At 45.9% G+C, this 17,414-nt stretch overlaps 1 protein-coding gene across 1 annotated transcript in view; it reads left to right on the top strand.

The window, feature by feature from the left end:
* The first annotated feature begins 1,324 nt into the window (after positions 1-1,324).
* Positions 1,325-17,414, top strand: part of AFAP1L2 (actin filament associated protein 1 like 2) — a 147,972-nt gene continuing 131,882 nt past the window's right edge. Inside the window, exon 1 of the mRNA XM_042239057.2 lies at positions 1,325-1,456. The gene's annotated coding sequence lies outside the window, so the exon portion shown is untranslated. The remainder of the gene's footprint in view (positions 1,457-17,414) is intronic.

Here is a 17,414-nt window from a genome sequence, read left to right as displayed (position 1 = left end):
TAAGACCCAAACAAAATCAGAATCCAAGTCCTGGGAGTGCAATTTTATCATCTAGGCAGGCAGGTTAGAGGGGAAAATGCATGAAATAGCAGTGGTATATTACAGGAATGTTTGCCCAATAACCCAGACCATATTGACCATGTCAACTAAAGAAAAAAAGGTAATAGAGCTGCTGCTCTGTGCTGGTCTAGCTGTTGTTTAGTTTTGTTTGCAACACAGAGCAGGAGTGGTCTCATCACTGAAGCAAGGCTGGGAATTTGAGGTTGGAGGACAAGCGCTTCCGTTCCGCCACGAGTTGACCAGGTTGCTAAGAAGTTAGAGTGCAGTGGGAAGGAAACAGTCTTCAAAACATCTTTGACCTCCACTGCATTATCAAGGAAAATCTTCAGGATTTCGATTGTTATCTTCACTGCCAAGATTTGGGGCTTGCCGGGAGACATAAGGATATATGTATACTCACAACGGCCTCTCTGACTATAGCCATCCTACTGTGTGTCTAACAAGCCTGGTGTCTTACTCCACGTGGGCTGCTGTAACAGACCACCAGACTCAGGGTGGCTAGAACAGCAGTGATTTCTCACCGTTGTGGAATCTGGAAGTCCAAGATCAAGGTGGTGGCTGATCCAGGGTTGGGCCAGGCCCCTCTTGGTTTTGTAAACAGCCATCCTCGAGTTGCATCTTCACATGGTAAGAGCAGACAGGAAGTAATCTCTCTGACATCTCTTCTTAGAACTGATTCCACCAGGCGGGCTCCACCCTTGCGGTGGAATTACCTCCCAAACGCCCTGCCTCCTAATACCATTCCCTTGGGTGTTAGGACTTCAGTCTAAGGATTTGGGGAGCACACAAACATGAGGCCCCCAGTCTATAACACAGGCCCAGGGATTCGCCTAGCATTCGTGTGGATCCTCCCCTGGAAGCCGGAAGTGGGTTATTCTCAAGGCAGTTGGCGGGTTAGTTGGCTACCGTGGAAAACGGGTCAGGAGGCCTGGGCTCAGGGTCTGCGTTCTGCTCACCATTGCCGCAGCTCACAGCCGCATCACCACTCGGGTTGGGTTGTAGTTCCCACAGCCAGTGTCAATCTTGAGTCGAGATGATCTTGAGTGTCCCGTGGCATGGGCTGCCGTGGATCACCCCTGCATCGGAAGTTGACTCACTGATGGGTCACCCTTGCCTGCACACAGCGGATCTCAAGCTGGTGCTGGGAATCCTAGGCTTTTCCTGACCGGCCCTGGCCCCGCCCACTGCAGGTCACTCCGCCCATGACGCCCCGCCCACTGCTCGGCCACCCCTCCCACTTTGAATCTCGCCCTCCAACTCTTCCAAAAGCGCTGAGTTCTTTGAACGCACCATGCGCTCTCCGCCTCTGCAGCTTTGCCAAGGGCATGTCTTCTGTACGAGGTCCAGCTCTTCTAGGCGGTGGAGAGACATGAGGACCTGGCCCCACGGACAGAAGGTAATGGCAGTATTGACTATCTGAAATTAGTTGCCCACAGCTCTTTGGAGTTACCGTGTGAGTTTCCCATGGGCTCCATTGGCCCTAAATCAAAGACCAGCCCGAGTTCACACCCTCTCTCGGAGCCTGCCTTGATGGGCCCAGCCCAACCTGCCCCAGTAAATTCTTTGCATGCCTATGGGTGAACATCACGTTTGGTGCTTTTCAACTGTTGCCTAATACTGCTAGTTCTGCCTGTGTTTCTGCTCTTCAGCTGAACTGCAGTGAGATGGTCTCCATATTGAGTGCTTTGTGTTAGCTGTCCCCTTAACTGGATCCCTCAGGACAGCCCCAGGAGCAGATGATTGTAGCTCCTCTGTAACAGGTGAGGAAACCAAAGCTCCGAGGCTAATTAAACATGCCTAATCGCTCAGGGAGCCGCAAAGCTGGGATTCTCCAGGTCTGTCCCACGGCGGATCCTGTGATGCTTCTGGGTCTCACCACCTGTGACTTTCTGAAAGCAAGGACTACGTCCCCCACGTTCCACATCTCTGCGGGCTGCACTGTGCAGAGGAGCCTCTCAGTGTGAGACTGGCCAGGCCCTTCCAGTACTCCCACCAAGGCGCAGTTATACATGGTGCTTGAGGCTTCCCAGGTGGCCCTAGTGGTAAAGAACCCGCCTGCCAATGCAGGAGACATAAGAGTCGCCGGTTCGATCCCTGGGTCAGGAAGATCCCTGGGTCAGGAAGATCCCCTGGAGAAGAAAACGGCAACCCACTCCAGTATTCTTGCCTGGAAAATCCCATGGACAGAGGAGCCTGGTGGGCTACAGTCCACAGGGTCACACACAGTCGGACATGACTGAAGCGAAGCATCCTTTTTTTCTTTTCTGGGGGGTACTCAGTAGGCGTGTGTCTCAGCGCCAGCCATTGAACCTCTTTAGGCCTCAGTTTGCTCATCTGCAAAGTTGATAAAAATAATAAGACCCATCAGAAGATCTTTGCTAAACATGACAACTTCTAAAAGAAAATGACAATTTTATTCTGTAGTGTCAATTTCAAAGACTTTTTGGAATTGACATTGAAATCAATTGAAAATTCACTTCAACTTTTAAAAAGTATCGTGTACGTGAAATTAGTGTCTAATATTGAGCCTTGTATTCTAATCTTAACCTGAAATTAAAAAGTAAACAATTTGTTTTTGGTTTCTGTGTTTGTAAAAACAATGAGTTGTTGCCGCAGCTACACTAAATAACAAAAATGTGTTCTGTCACAGTGAAGAAGAGCAGTGTTTCATCAGTTGTGTCTGTGGATTTTACTAAAGAAAGTTATAAATTCACAAAAAAAGATAGTTGCTAAATCCTAACACCGGTTGAGCACAGCACAGGCGCTAACATGTCGTCACTGGTCAGGAAGCTTGAGTGATCTTCATTAAGGATAATTAGCCACTTAAACCTGAAGAATCCCCAAAGCTCCCTGAGCCTCAGTTTCCTCATGAGTAAAGGAGGAATGAATACCTTCTCTGGCTATCATATGGGGTTTGAAGCCAGATGAAGTAGACTGTCCAGAAACAGGAAAGTACTATGTTTACAGATGATATTGTGTACTGAGGGTTTCTGGCCCTTGGACAGGGTCTGCTATTATTTTGTTTTATTTCTATTGAAGTATGCTTACTTGACAATGTTACTAGTTTCAGGTGTACAGTAAAGCGATTCCATTATGTGTACATTTATATCTTTTTTTGGATTATTTTCTTTTATAGGTTATTACAAAATATTGAGTAGAGTTCCCTGTGCTGTACAATAGGTCTTTGTTGGTTATCCATTTTAGATATAGTAGTATGTATATGTTAATCCCAAACTGCTAATTTATCCCTCCTCCCCTTTACCCCTTGGTCTGAACTGAACTGAACTGAACCATAAGTTTGTTTTCTGTGTCTGGGGGTCTGTTTCCATTTTGTGTATCAGTTCATTTGCATCATTGTTTTAGATTCCACATTATAAACAATACCATAATATTTGTCTTTGGCTTAGTATGATAATCTCTAGGTCCATCCATATTGCTGCAAGTGGCATTATTTCACTCATTTCTGTGGCTAATATTCCATTATACAATAAAGAAATCGTTTAAAAGTTGCAGTGTGTATATACACACACTCCGCAATTTCTTATTTTAATATTTATTTACTGGCCGTGCTGGGTCTTTATTGCTGCTCAGGTTTTCGCTGGTGGCGGCGAGCAGGGGCTACTCTTCATTGCAATGTGCGGGCTACTCTTCATTGCAATGTGCAGGCTTCTCCTTGTGGTGGTTTATCGTGTTGTGGAGCACAGGCTCTAGAAATGTGGTGTCTAGCAGTTGCGGCACGCAGGCTCTAGAGCTTGGGCTTGGTTGTGGCATACAGGCTTGGTTGCCCCGCAGTGTGTGGGATCTCCCCAGACCAGGACCAACCTCATGTCTCCTTCATTGGCAGGTGAATTCCTGACCACTGGACCACCAATGAAGTCCTATACTGCAACTTCTTTATCCATTCGTCCATTCATGGACATTTAAGATGCTTTCGTATCCTGGCTGCTGTGAATAGTGCTGCTATGAACATTGCGATGCGTGCATCTCTTTTTAAATTCGGCTGCGCTGGGTTTTAGCTGTGGCACGTGGGATCTTCACTGTGGCATGTTGGTTCTTAGTTGTGGCATTCAGGATCTAATTTCCAATCAGGGATCAACCAGAGCTCCCTACATTGGGAGCTCAGAGTCTTAACTGCTAGAGCTCCAGGGAAGTCCCTATCTTTTTGAATTATAGTTTCCTCCATATATATGCCCAGGAGTGGGACTGTAGAATCATATGGTAGCCCTATGTTTAGTTTCTTAAGGAACCTCCATACTGTTCCCCATGATAGCTGCACCGATTTACATTCCCACCAGCATTCTACTACTACTTTAAATAGTTTGATCGTTCAAGAATTTTAGTTTTTGTTCTGGGCTTTTTTTCATCTCTGGTCTTTATATGAATTCTCCAACATTAAAACAAGCCCACAATGTGTCTTATATGCTTCAATAACAGCACACTCTTTGTCCAGTAATCATTTAAGATTGAGAGCCCCTGAAGATGTGCTCAGTTCAGTCGCTCAGTCCTGTCCGACTCTTTGCGACCCCATGAATCGCAGCACACCAGGCCTCCCTGTTCATCACCAACTCCCGGAGTTCACGCAGACTCACGTCCATCGAGTCAGTGATATCATCCAGCCATCTCATCCTCTGTCGTCCCCTTCTCCTCCTGCCCTCAATCCCTCCCAGCATCACAGCCTTTTCCAATGACTCAACTCTTCGCATGAGGTGGCCAAAGTACTGGAGTTTCAGCTTTAGCATCATTCCTTCCAAGGAAATCCCAGGGTTGATCTCCTTCAGAATAGACTGGTTGGATCTCCTTGCAGTCCAAGGGACTCTCAAGAGTCTTCTCCTACACCACAGTTCAAGTGCATCAGTTCTTCAGCACTCAGCCTTCTTCACAGTCCAGCTCTCACATCCATACATGACCACTGGAAAAACCATAGCCTTGACTAGACGGACCTTAGTTGGCAAAGTAATGTCTCTGCCTTAGAATATGCTATCTAGGTTGGTCATAACTTTTCTTCCAAGGAGTAAGCATCTTTTAATTTCATGGCTGCAGTCACCATCTGCAGTGATTTTGGAGCCCCAAAAAATGAAGTCTGACGCAGTTTCTACTGTTTCCCCATCTTTTCCCATGAAGTGATGGGACCAGATGCCATGATCTTCGTTTTCTGAATGTTGAGCTTTAAGCCAACTTTTTCACTCTCCTCTTTCACTTTCATCAAGAGGCTTTTTAGTTCCTCTTCACTTTCTGCCATAAGGGTAGTGTCATCTGCATATCTGAGGTTATTGATATTTCTCCCGGCAATCTTGATTCCAGCTTGTGCTTCTTCCAGCCCAGTGTTTCTCATGATGTACTCTGCATAGAAGTTAAATAAGCAGGGTGACAATATACAGCCTTGACATACTCCTTTTCCTATTTGGAACCAGTCTGTTGTTCCATGTCCAGTTCTAACTGTTGCTTCCTGACCTGCATACAGATTTCTCAAGAGGCAGGTTAGGTGGTCTGGTATTCCCATCTCTTTCAGAATTTTCCATAGTTTATTGTGATCCACACAGTCAAAGGCTTTGGCATAGTCAGTAAAGCAGAAATAGATGTTTTTCTAGAACTGTCTTGCTTTTTCCATGATTCAGTGAAGATGTGCTAGTTAATAGTAATGATAACATATTACATGGTACCATATTACATGGTAGTTGAGTGTGGGCTATATCATAAAACTCCCTGGGGTTGAGTTCCAGCTTCATTAATAATTAGCTGTGTGCTGCTGCTGCTGCTGCTGCTGTTAAGTCGCTTCAGTCGTGTCCAACTCTGTGCAACCCCATAGACGGCAGCCCACCAGGCTCCCCCGCCCCTGGGATTCTCCAGGCAAGAACACTGGAGTGGGTTGCCATTTCCTTCTCCAATGCATGAAAGTGAAAAGTGAAAGTGAAGTCGCTTAGTCGTGTCTGACCCTCAGCAAGCCCATGGACTGCAGCCAACCAGGCTCCTCCATCGATGGGATTTTCCAGGCAAGAGTACTGGAGTGGGGTGCCATTGCCTTCTCCAAATTAGCTGTGTAACTAGTGAAAATTTGCCTAACTTCTCTAAGCCTCAATTTTAATTTCTATAAAATAGGAATAATCATAGCAATTTGCTGTTCAGTCACTAAGTCGTGTCCAGTTCTTTGTGACCCCATGGACTGCAGCACTCCAGGCTTCCCTGTCCTTCACCATCTCCTGGACTTGCTCAAACTTGTGTCCATTGAGGCGGTGATGCCATCCAACCATCTCAACTTCTGGCATCCCCTCTTGCCTTCAATAATAATAATAGCTACCTCAAAAAGCTATTGTGAGAATCAAGTAGAATAGGACTGGGCATGATATGAAATGCTCACTCAAACATTAGCTTCTTTTTTTTATTAATTAATTAATTTATTTGGCTGTGCTGGGTCTTAGTTGCAGCATGTGGAATCTTTGATCTTGTGCATTCAAGCTCTTAGTTACAGCATGTGAGATCTGGTTCCCTGACCAGGGATCTGGGCCCTCTGCGGTGGAAGCATGGAGTCTTAACCATGGGACCACCAGGGAAGTTACAGATATTAGCTTTTATTTATGAAGCTGCTGCCATGCAGAGAGGACTCACTGTGTGCCCATTCTGAGCTAAGCATCTTACATGCTCTGTTTCATGGAGCCCCTTATATTGCTTCTGCTTTCCATGAAACAGACCCAGGGAAACCAAGTGCCTTATACACGATTGGCCTGTGGGATTCAGACCCCATCTCCCCAGTTTCAAGCTCAAAATGTAAGCAAGTATCATGCAGAGAAGGGCTCAGGTGCCCCCACAGGTACTGCAGGAGCCAGACCACCCACAATGGAAGCATCCGAAGGTGCCAGCTTGCAGGGGCAGGGTGGGGGTGGGGGGCGGTGGTGCGGGGCTCAGCTTTTCCCAAGGGGTTTTAAAGCTGTTGGACTCTGGTGTTTTCTGAGTAGATTTTTCCAGCTTACTCGAGAGATAGAAACACCAGCTGCAGAAGACTTGAGACTCATTCCCATGAAAGATGACTTTGGTTCCAGAAAGATCTTTCCAATTGTATGACTCACTTCGAAGCAACCAACAGCAACAGAGGCTGAGCTGCCAATCCTTACAGTATCTGGGGACATTTCCTCGGGGCTTGAGAAAGCCACCAGTCCTACTTAACTCCCGCCCCCACCCCTCACGCCCAACCCCCGTTGCTGGAAGGGGGCCTCGCTCCACCTCCCTTCAGGATCAAACAACGTTGCCTGGGTGTGTCATGAGCCCTGCCCTGCTGGACACGGCCCACTGTTGGCCGGAAAGCACTGGGAAGGGTGGGAACTTGTGCTAACAGCTTTTGAGAGAGCCTAGGATGGTCAGAGGACTAGTGCCCAAAGCTTCTCAGCCCCAAATTTGCAGACCTGCCTACACACGCTAAATTCCCTTCTCCCCTGAAGCAGCCAGGACTCTGACTAAAGGAATGCCCCTTCTATCCTACAGCACACAGCGGAGGGCTGTAGCAAGTCAGGGCTCCGCTCCGGAGGAGGGTGTAATCTGACCACATTTCTTTCAGTTTCCAATCTCAACTGGTTAAAAAACGCTCTTCAGGGCCTGTCATTGTGCTAAGCACAATAGCAGCCCCTGGAGAGGTTTTTCTGTATTTATTTGTGCTGTCCCCCGCCACTGCTTTGTGTAAACTCAACCCTTCCCATCAGATAAAAAGAAAAGTTGGCTTGGGAAAACCTCCCTCCAAAGCAGAGACTGTTTCTGCTTTGTTCTGAGCATGTTTTACTTGTGGGCCCTCCCAGAACATCCTGGGATGTTCCAGAAGGCCTTGAGGCAGGGCAGAGCCTCCTAGCTTTCAGAAGCAAAGCTTGAGAACCAGACTGGAGGGTATGTGAGTCCAGATGGTCTAAGAAGATGAATGGTGATGGTCTGATGGCAGCAGCTGATGTTCTTTGAGAGCCTCTGGACTCAGTACTTTGTGTAGATGATTTCATCTGTGAAAGGTAAACCTCTGACTGCAAGAGGCACTAAAAAGTGGGTGGGACTCTAGGCCTTCCCATCAAGTCAAACAGGCATATTCTTCTCAGGCTGTCAGGGCTCTCTGGGGTCTCTTCATTAGCACATGGCTTCTGTGTGTGCCTGTTAAGTCACTTCAGTTGTGTCTGACTCTTTGCTAGCCTGTGGACTGTAGCCTACCGGGCTCCTCTCTCCATAGGATTCTCCAGGCAGGAATACTGGAGTGGACTGCCATTTCCTACTCCAGGGGATCTTTCCAACCCAGGGATCGAACCCCTATCTCTTAGGTCTCCTGCACTGGCAGGCGAGTTCTTTACCACTAGCGCCACTGGGAAGCCCACATGGCTTCTAAGGTTTGCAAAAGGACCATCTTTGCACAGACCAATCCCAACCTTTCTCTGCAAGGTGGAGCCTGGCCAGGAATAACAACCTTTTGCTCTCAACTGGGCACATGCTGGCACAGAAAATGTAGGTTCTTTAATTCCTGCTATTGTCCCCAAACATATGCTTCATAATGAAAAGTTAGGAAATGTTGTGAGCAGTTACATTCCCATCAGATAGGAGTCAAAGCCGGCTGGATTACCCTGTGTTTCTTTTTCTTTTTTTTAATAAACAGAACAAATACTTCTTCCTCCACATAAAAATAAGGCGTTTCAGACAACTCAGATTAAATTGCTAGTATTTATTTATCATTTAAAATTTTTTGAGTTTTATTTTATTTTTATTTATTTGGCTGCACCGGCTCTCCCTTAGTTGTGGCACGGAGAATCTTTAGTTGCAGCGCGTGACCTCTTACTTGCAGCATGTGGGATCTAGTTTTCTGACCAGGGATTGAAACCAGACCCCCTGCATCGGGAGTGTGAAGTCTTAGCCACTGGACAACCAGGCAAGTCCCTTATTAATGATTATTTGAGTCAAATTGCTTCCACTATAAAAGTGGCACTTCTACAGGCATTGCCTCTGATGCCCACAGGCAACCTGGGGAGCCGCCACTGCCCTCTGTACACACATCGGAGCATGGCTGACTTGTCCAGACCCACACGGAGAACCGGGGGAGAGTCAAGATGTGGCCCCAGGGCTAACAGAAAAGCTCATGCTTCAGTCCACAAGGAGATTCTGATTCTGTAGGTCTGGGGAGGGAGCTGGGAGAAAGCTGTCACCTAAAGCAAAATGTCAAAGCTCCCAGGTGTGGGACTTCCCTGGTGGTGCAGTGGTTAAGACTCCGTGCTCCCAAGGCAGGGGGCCTGGGTTCCATCTCTGGTCAGGGAGCTCCATCCCTCCTGCCTCAACTGAGACCCAGTGCAGTCGAATTAAAAAAAAAAAAAAAAAAGCTTCCAGGTGATTCTGATGATCAACCAAGCTTGGGAAGCCCTGGCCAACACTGTGCGGCCTCAGGTTTAGAGTGGAACTGGCCTGTGACTCATCAAACATCCATCTGCAAACCTTGTCACTCACTGTCACCCTAGTGTCACCCAGAAGTCAGACCAGGGACTGGGAAGTCTGCCCTCGTGAAGAGGCCTGAGGACTCCTTAGAAATCACTGGCCCCGTCCTTCACACAGCAGGGCGTCCAGCTCTCTGAATCAGAATCTGTCCAAATGTCAGCTCCTTTGCGAGGAGGTGAAGGAGATTATCTCTCTTTAAAGAAAGAAGCATGAGATGAGCGAGAATGGGTCAGGTGCCCAGTCTCTTAAAGGAAAAACAATCCACTGGCATCTCTCCTCCTCCTTTTCTCCATTTGAGAAACCCCTGAAGGTTGAAAGCATGCCCTCAAAATCCCACTATTCTACCAAAAACAGTTTATATTTTCCCTAGTGTGCTCACTGTTCTTTCAATCTACTGTTTGCTGGTGGTGGTGGTTTAGTCACAAAGTCATGTCTGACTCTTGAGACCTCATGGACTATAGCCCACCAGGCTCCTCTATCCATGGAATTCTCCAGGCAAGAATACTGGGGTGAGTTGCCATTTCTTTCTCCAGGGGATCGTCCCCACCTAGGGATTGAACCCAGATCTCCTGCATTGTTTGCTGGTTCAGTTCAGTTCAGTCGCTCAGTCCTGTCTGACTCTTTGCAACCCCATGAATCGCAGCACACCAGGCCTCCCTGTCCATCACCAACTCCCAGAGTTCACTCAAACTCATGTCCATCAAGTCAGTGATGCCATCCAGCTATCTCATCCTCTGTCGTCCCCTTCTCCTCCTGCCCACAATCCCTCCCAGCATCAGAGTCTTTTCCAATGACTCAACTCTTTGCATGAGGTGGCCAAAGTACTGGAGTTTCAGCTTTAGCATCATTCCTTCCAAAGAAATCCCAGGACTGATCTCCTTCAGAATGAACTGGTTGGATCTCCTTGCAGTCCAAGGGACTCTCAAGAGTCTTCTCCAACACCACAGTTCAAAAGCATCAATTCTTCGGCACTCAGCCTTCTTCACAGTCCAGCTCTCACATCCATACATGACCACTGGGAAAACCATAGCCTTGACTAGATGGACCTTTGTTGGCAAAGTAATGTCTCTGCCTTTGAATATGCTATCTAGGTTGGTCATAACTTTTCTTCCAAGGAGTAAGCGTCTTTTAATTTCATGGCTGCAGTCACCATCTGCAGTGATTTTGGAGCCCAAAAAGATAAAGTCTGACACTGTTTCCACTGTTTCCCCATCTATTTCCCATGAAGTGATGAGAGCAGATGCCATGATCTTCATTTTCTGAATGTTGAGCTTTAAGCCAACTTTTTCACTCTCCTCTTTCACTTTCATCAAGAGGCTTTTTAGCTCCTCTTCACTTTCTGCCATAAGGGTGGTGTCATCTGCATATCTGAGGTTATTGATATTTCTCCGAGCAATCTTGATTCCAGCTTGTTTCTTTCAGTCCAGCGTTTCTCATGATGTACTCTGCATAGAAGTTAAATAAGAAAGGTGACAATATACAGCCTTGACGTACTCCTTTTCCTATTTGGAACCAGTCTGTTGTTCCATGTCCAGTTCTAACTGTTGCTTCCTGACCTGCATACAGATTTCTCAAGAGGCAAGTCAGGTGGTCTGGTATTCCCATCTCTTTCAGAATTTTCCATAGTTTATTGTGATCCACACAGTCAAAGGCTTTGGCATAGTCAATAAAGCAGAAATAGATGTTTTTCTGGAACTCTCTTGCTTTTTCCATGATCCAGTGGGTGTTGGCAATTTGATCTCTGGTTCCTCTGCCTTTTCTAAAACCAGCTTGAACATCAGGGAGTTCACGGTTCATGTATTGCTGAAGCCTGGCTTGGAGAATTTTAAGCATTACTTTAGTAGCATGTGAGATGAGTGCAATTGTGTGGTAGTTTGAGCAGTCTTTGGCATTGCCTTTCTTTGGAATTGGAATGAAAACTGACCTTTTCCAGTCCTGTGGCCACTGCTGAGCTTTCCAAATTTGCTGGCATATTGAGTGCAGCACTTTCACAGCATCATCTTTCAGGATTTGAAATAGCTCAACTGGAATTCCATCACCTCCACTAGCTTTGCTCGTAGTGATGCTTTCTAAGGCCCACTTGACTTCACATTCCAGGATGTCTGGCTCTAGATGAGTGATCACACCATCATGATTATCCGGGTCATGAAGATCTGTTTTGTATAGTTCTTCTGTGTACTCTTGCCACCTCTTCTTAATATCTTCTGCTTCTGTTAGGTCCAGACCATTTCTGTCCTTTATCGAGCCCATCTTTGCATGAAATATTCCTTTGGTATCTCTAATTTTCTTGAAGACATCTCTAGTCTTTCCCATTCTGTTCTTTTCCTCTATTTCTTTGCATTGATCGCTGAAGAAGGCTTTCTTTTCTCTTTTTGCTGTTCTCTGGAACTCTGCATTCAGACGTTTATATCTTTCCTTTTCTCCTTTGCTTTTTGCTTCTCTTCTTTTCACAGCTATTTGTAAGGCCTCCCCAGACAGCCATTTTGCTTTTTTTGCATTTCTTTTCCGTGGGGATGGTCTTGATCCCTGTCTCCTGTACAGTGTCACGAACCTCATTCCATAGTTCATCAGGCACTCTGTCTATCAGACCTGGGCCCTTAAATCTATTTCTCACTTCCACTGTATAATCATAAGGGATTTGATTTAGGTCATACCTGAATGGTCTAGTGGTTTTCCCTGTTTTCTTCAATTTCAGTCTGAATTTGGTAATAAGGAGTTCACACTCAGCTCCTGGTCTTGTTTTTGTTGACTGTATAGAGCTTCTCCATCTTTGGCTGCAAAGAATATAATCAATCTGATTTCGGTGTTGACCATCTGGTGACATCCATGTGTAGAGTCTTCTCTTGCTTTGTTGGAAGAGGGTGTTTGCTTTGACCAGTGCATTTTCTTGGCAAAACTCTATTGTTTGCTGGTAGGGTACATGTAAAAAATGCTAGTCTTGAGTTTTCTGTGGAGATAGTTGCCCCAGGGAAATTTGGGAACTGTCTTTAGGCCTGGCTGGAGAGAGAATAAGAACGGGGAAACCAAGAGTTATGTCTGCAAGCTTTTCTTTTACATAAGTGTGGTTATTTTTTATTTTTGAATCCTTATATGTAAAGCATCTACAGTGGGTTGAAAAACTGTCCGTCTAAAGATAGGTCCACCCAGAACCTTAGAATATTCCCTTATTTGGAATTAGGGTCTTTGAAGATGTGATTCAGACAGGGTTCTGGAAGTAAGAGCATCCTAGACTCAGGTGGGCCCTAAATCATCGTATACGCCCTTATAAGACACTCAAAAAGAGAAGACAAGAGACACACACAGAGACAAAGGCCATATGAAGGCAAAGACAAAGATTAGAGTTGTGTTGGGCTTCCCTGGTGACTCAGTGGTAAACAATCCACCTGCAGTGCAGGAGATACTGGTTCGATCCCTGGGTTGGGAAGATCCCCTGAAGAAGGTCATGGCAACCCACTCCAGCATTCTTGCCTGGAGAATCCCAGGGACAAGGGAGCCTGGTGGGCTGCCGTCTATAGGGTCACACAGAGTCGGACACGACTGAAGCAACTTAGCAGCAGTAGCAGTAGCAGCAGTAAGTTAATATTGCATTTTTATCAATGAAAAAAGGTCTTTAACTCCTCAGCAAGATGGAGCAAACATTGGTCTAAACCAGATACCTCCATCATGCTGACCTAGGTCCCCAGGGCACTCTGATGCCCCTGCCCCGGTGTGGAGACACAAGGCCTCCTTCTCCAACACCAGAGAGACAGATAAGGATCAGATTTTTCTCTTTCTAGAAAAAATGTTCAACATTTGCCTGGCTATCAATTGGCTGGCCAGGCAGGCATCAATGGCCCAACCTGGTTATGATGTTTTCAGGAGGTAAGGCCTGAAGCAGGCACAGCCCACCTTGGGCGTCCCTGGGCAGAACCGAGCTGGCCAATCAGGTGGCATCTCCTCCTCCCTCAAGGGACTTTGCTCTTTAGAGCCTGGCCCTTGGCTAGGCTAGAAGCAGCGAGGATATTGATGTAAATGTCCGTCAGCCACTGTGCAGGGGCAGAGGGGCCTGTGAGTTCACCTCTCTCTGTGACTGTCAGGAGCTCCGTGTGCTCACTCCTTCAATCCAGAGCCACTACCCAGCAGAATGACCTGGACAAGCTACTCCTGCCTCAGTTTCTGCATTTCTGCAATGAGGGGGAAGATGCTGATTATCCCAGGAGTTGCTGAGAGGATTATGCATGAGACACATTCAACAATTACGCATGAGATAACACAGGCCCATTTGTTGTTGTTCAGTTGCTAAGTCCTGTTCTACTCTTTGTGACCCCATGGACTGCAGCACACCAGGCTTCCCTGTCCTTCACTGTTTCCTGGAGTTTGCTCATATTTATGTCCATTGAGTTGGTGATGGTATCTAACCATCACTTAGGCTCATGTTAACACTATAATAAAAGGTTAGAAAAATATTATTGTTACTAAATTAGTATTTAGTATTGGGTATTATCAGCATGAGGGGGAAAGAGTCTATACATTAATTGCTTAAAACCTGATTGAAAATGTCTAGATCCCAGGAACTTATTAAAAATGCAAACTCCCAGGTCCCTCACCATCAGATAAGTTTAATAGAGGACCTAGGTGTGTGTGTGTGTGTGTGTGTGTGTGTGAGAGAGAGAGAGAGAGAGAGAAGGAGGGAGGGAGGGAGGCAGATTAATAACAAAACTCTCATGTGATTCTGGGGCTGGTGGTTTACAAATTATAATTTTTAAAAACATTGCCCAAATTAGGCTGTTCCCTAAACCATGAAGTTTATTTTAATTATTAATCACTAGGAAGGGACTGCATTTGCTTTGAAACTAAAATCGAAATCTTGACATCTCATTTCCATTTTCTGTAATTGGTTACTTTGAAACGGTACAGAATGCCAAGGTCATAAAGTTTATTTTAATGAGTCTTTTCCTGCCCCTAGAAAGTGCTTAAGTTCAAATCACTAAGCTTTATGCTCTGCATTTCTCAACGTATATAATTGGAAAAGATAAACAACAACAGCACAATATTCTAAAACAAAATTGTTTTTGCAGCCTGGGACAAAATGTTCTGTCAAAGCTTCAGTGCTCTTTCAGATCTTTCGAGAGGTGAGAATGGACTGGTCCAGCATCTCCTGGCCGCTCCGAGTACACCTGCCGTGCCCCTCTCTAGCCCAGTCTGCCCACCTTCTGGGTCTGCTGCTCTGAGGCCCCAGGGTGCCTCTCGCGTTGCTGCTGACAGGGGGGTGAGGGACCCCCTGTAAAACATTCCAAAACAGGTTGGTGCTTGGTCTGCATGAATCCCCTAATTCCAGTGTTGAAATCCTAATGCCCAAAGTGATGGGATCAGGAGGCGAGGCCTTTGTGGGGGTGATGAGGTGATGAGGGCAGAGCCATCATGAGATTAATGTCCTTATAAGAGAGGCTCCAGCAAGACCCCGCAGCCCCTTCTGCCTTGTGAGGACAGAAGTCTGCAAATTGGATGTGGCCCTCACACGCCCCCTGTTGGCACCCCAACCTCAGACCGCCAGCCTCCAGGGCTGTGAGAAACACATTTCTGTTGTAAAGAACCCAGTTCAGATGTTATGGGGAGGGAGGTGGGAGGGGGGTTCATGTTTGGGAATGCATGTAAGAATTAAAGATTTTAAAATTTAAAAAATAAAAAACTAAAAAAAATAAAAATAAAAATAAAAATTTAAAAAAAAAAAAAAAAAAAGAACCCAGTTCATGGTATTTTTGTATGGCCTAAATAGGAAGTCACCTGCCAGACAAACTGAATTTTTCCTCCAGTCTCTGAGTTTGCATGCCTTGAATGGAGAAAGTCCGCTTACCTTCTCCCTGCCCAGGGAGCCACAAAGTGGGTTTTTCATGAAAACTCTAGCATGTGGGGGAGGGGGAAATAGAGGGAAAATGAGAGAGAGAAGTAGCCCTGCAAGTCTGACCCTTAACTTTTCACATCTGACCTCCACCTGAACTCAAGCTAGAATCTCTGCCATTCCGGGGGCTCACGTGTTATTTCTCTAGCATGCGTTTTATTTTGGCTTCCTAGGTAGCGCAGTGGTAAAGAATCCACCTGCCAGTGCAGGAGAGGCAAGAGACACTTGTTTGATCCCTGGGTCTGGAAGATCCCCTGGAGAAGGAAATGGCAACCCACGCCAGTATTCTTGCCTAGAAAATTCCATGGACAGAGGAGCCTGGTAGGCTACAGTCCATGGGGTCGCAAAGAGTTGGACACGACTGCACTACTGAGCACACTTTTTACTTGGATGTGTTTCAGACTTTGAAAACATCCCACCAGAGCACTTTGGTTAGTTGTATACTCTATTTCTGCTTACTGGGTGATGTGACAAGCATTGCTGTAAGAAGGCCACTTAGGATGAAGTAACTCTCTGGGAGTTGTGGGCCACCAGGAAGCATTCCAGCATCTAACGCACAGTAGGTGCTATACAGTACATCGTCAAGAAATGCTTTTTCCTGGTTGTGCTAATTCTTCATTCTCATTGGGATAAGCAGGCTAAAATTATTCTCTTATCTCACCTTTTAATTTCAGTAACATCTATTTAGTAACTAATGCGAAAGACATGATGCTTGGTGTTATGGAAAATATGAACATGAATAAAATAAGGGGTGGGTACTAGAAGGAGCCAGGTGAGGTGCCGAGGGCTCACAATTTAAGGAGACCTCACTCCCACGGTCACACAAATATTGATGTTTAGATAACATGATCCCTCAAGGAGCTTGAAGGGTGGAAAGCAATATGGACAAGTATATCATAGATTAGATTTACCTAAAGCAGATGAAAAAGTTCATGGGATAAAAAAAATTAAATAGACCAAAGACATAAATGTAAAACCTAAACCTATGCATTTCCTGGAAGAAAACATAAGGGAAATTGTTCATGACTTTGAGTTAGGCAAAGCCTTCTTAGATACGATACCAAAAGCATGATTCATAAGATTTTAAAAGTGATAAGTTGGTCTTCATTAAAATTAAGAACTTAGGCTCTTCAAAAGGGCTTCCTAGGTGGCACAAGTGGTAAAAATCCACCTGCCAGTGTAGGAGATGCAAGAGACTTGGGTTTGATCCCTGGGTCAGGAAGATCCTCTGGAGAAAGAGAATGAAACAACAAGCCTCAGGTGGGAAAAAAATATTTGCTAATCACCTATCTGCTAACGTACTGGAATCCAGGCAGCATAAAAATTCTCACCAAGTGCTGGCAAGAAGGCAGGAAACCTGGACTCTCACACACTGCTGGTGGGGATACAGAATGATACAACTGCTCTGGAAAACAGTTTGACAGTTTCTTGAAAGTTAAACATACACCGGTCATATGACAGTGCAGTCCATCTCCTAGGTCTTCATCCAAGTAAAACCAGAACCTTGGCTCCCATGAAACCTGTCCATGAATGTTTATACTGCCGTGATTCAATCTGCCTAAAGCTGGAAACATCCCAAATGTTCTTTAACTGGGGAACAGATAAACTGTAGTTCTCCCATACCATGAAATAGTACTCGACCATAAAAAGGAATGAGCTCTTACAGTAACATGGGTGAAGTGCAAAGCCATTAGCTGAGTGGAAGAGAAGCCAGAATCAAAAAGCCACAGATATATGATTAGATTCACATGATATTCTAGAAAAAGCAAAACTATAGGAATGCTGCTGCTGCTAAGTCACTTCAGTCGTGTCTGACTCTGTGCAACCCCATAGACGGCAGCCCACCAGGCTCCCCCGTCCCTGGGATTCTCCAGGCAAGAACACTGGAGTGGGTTGCCACTCAGTTCAGTTCAGTTCAGTCGCTCAGTTGTGTCCAACTCTTTGCAACCCCATGAATCGCAGCACGCCAGGCCTCCGTGTCCACCACCAACTCCCAGAGTTCACTCAGACTCACATCCATCGAGTCAGTGATGCCATC

Source organism: Ovis aries, chromosome 22 (genome assembly GCF_016772045.2).
Source record: "Ovis aries strain OAR_USU_Benz2616 breed Rambouillet chromosome 22, ARS-UI_Ramb_v3.0, whole genome shotgun sequence".
Classification (NCBI taxonomy): domain Eukaryota; kingdom Metazoa; phylum Chordata; class Mammalia; order Artiodactyla; family Bovidae; genus Ovis; species Ovis aries.
Note: the sequence above shows the minus strand (reverse complement) of the source record. Positions and strands in the feature narration are given on the sequence as shown.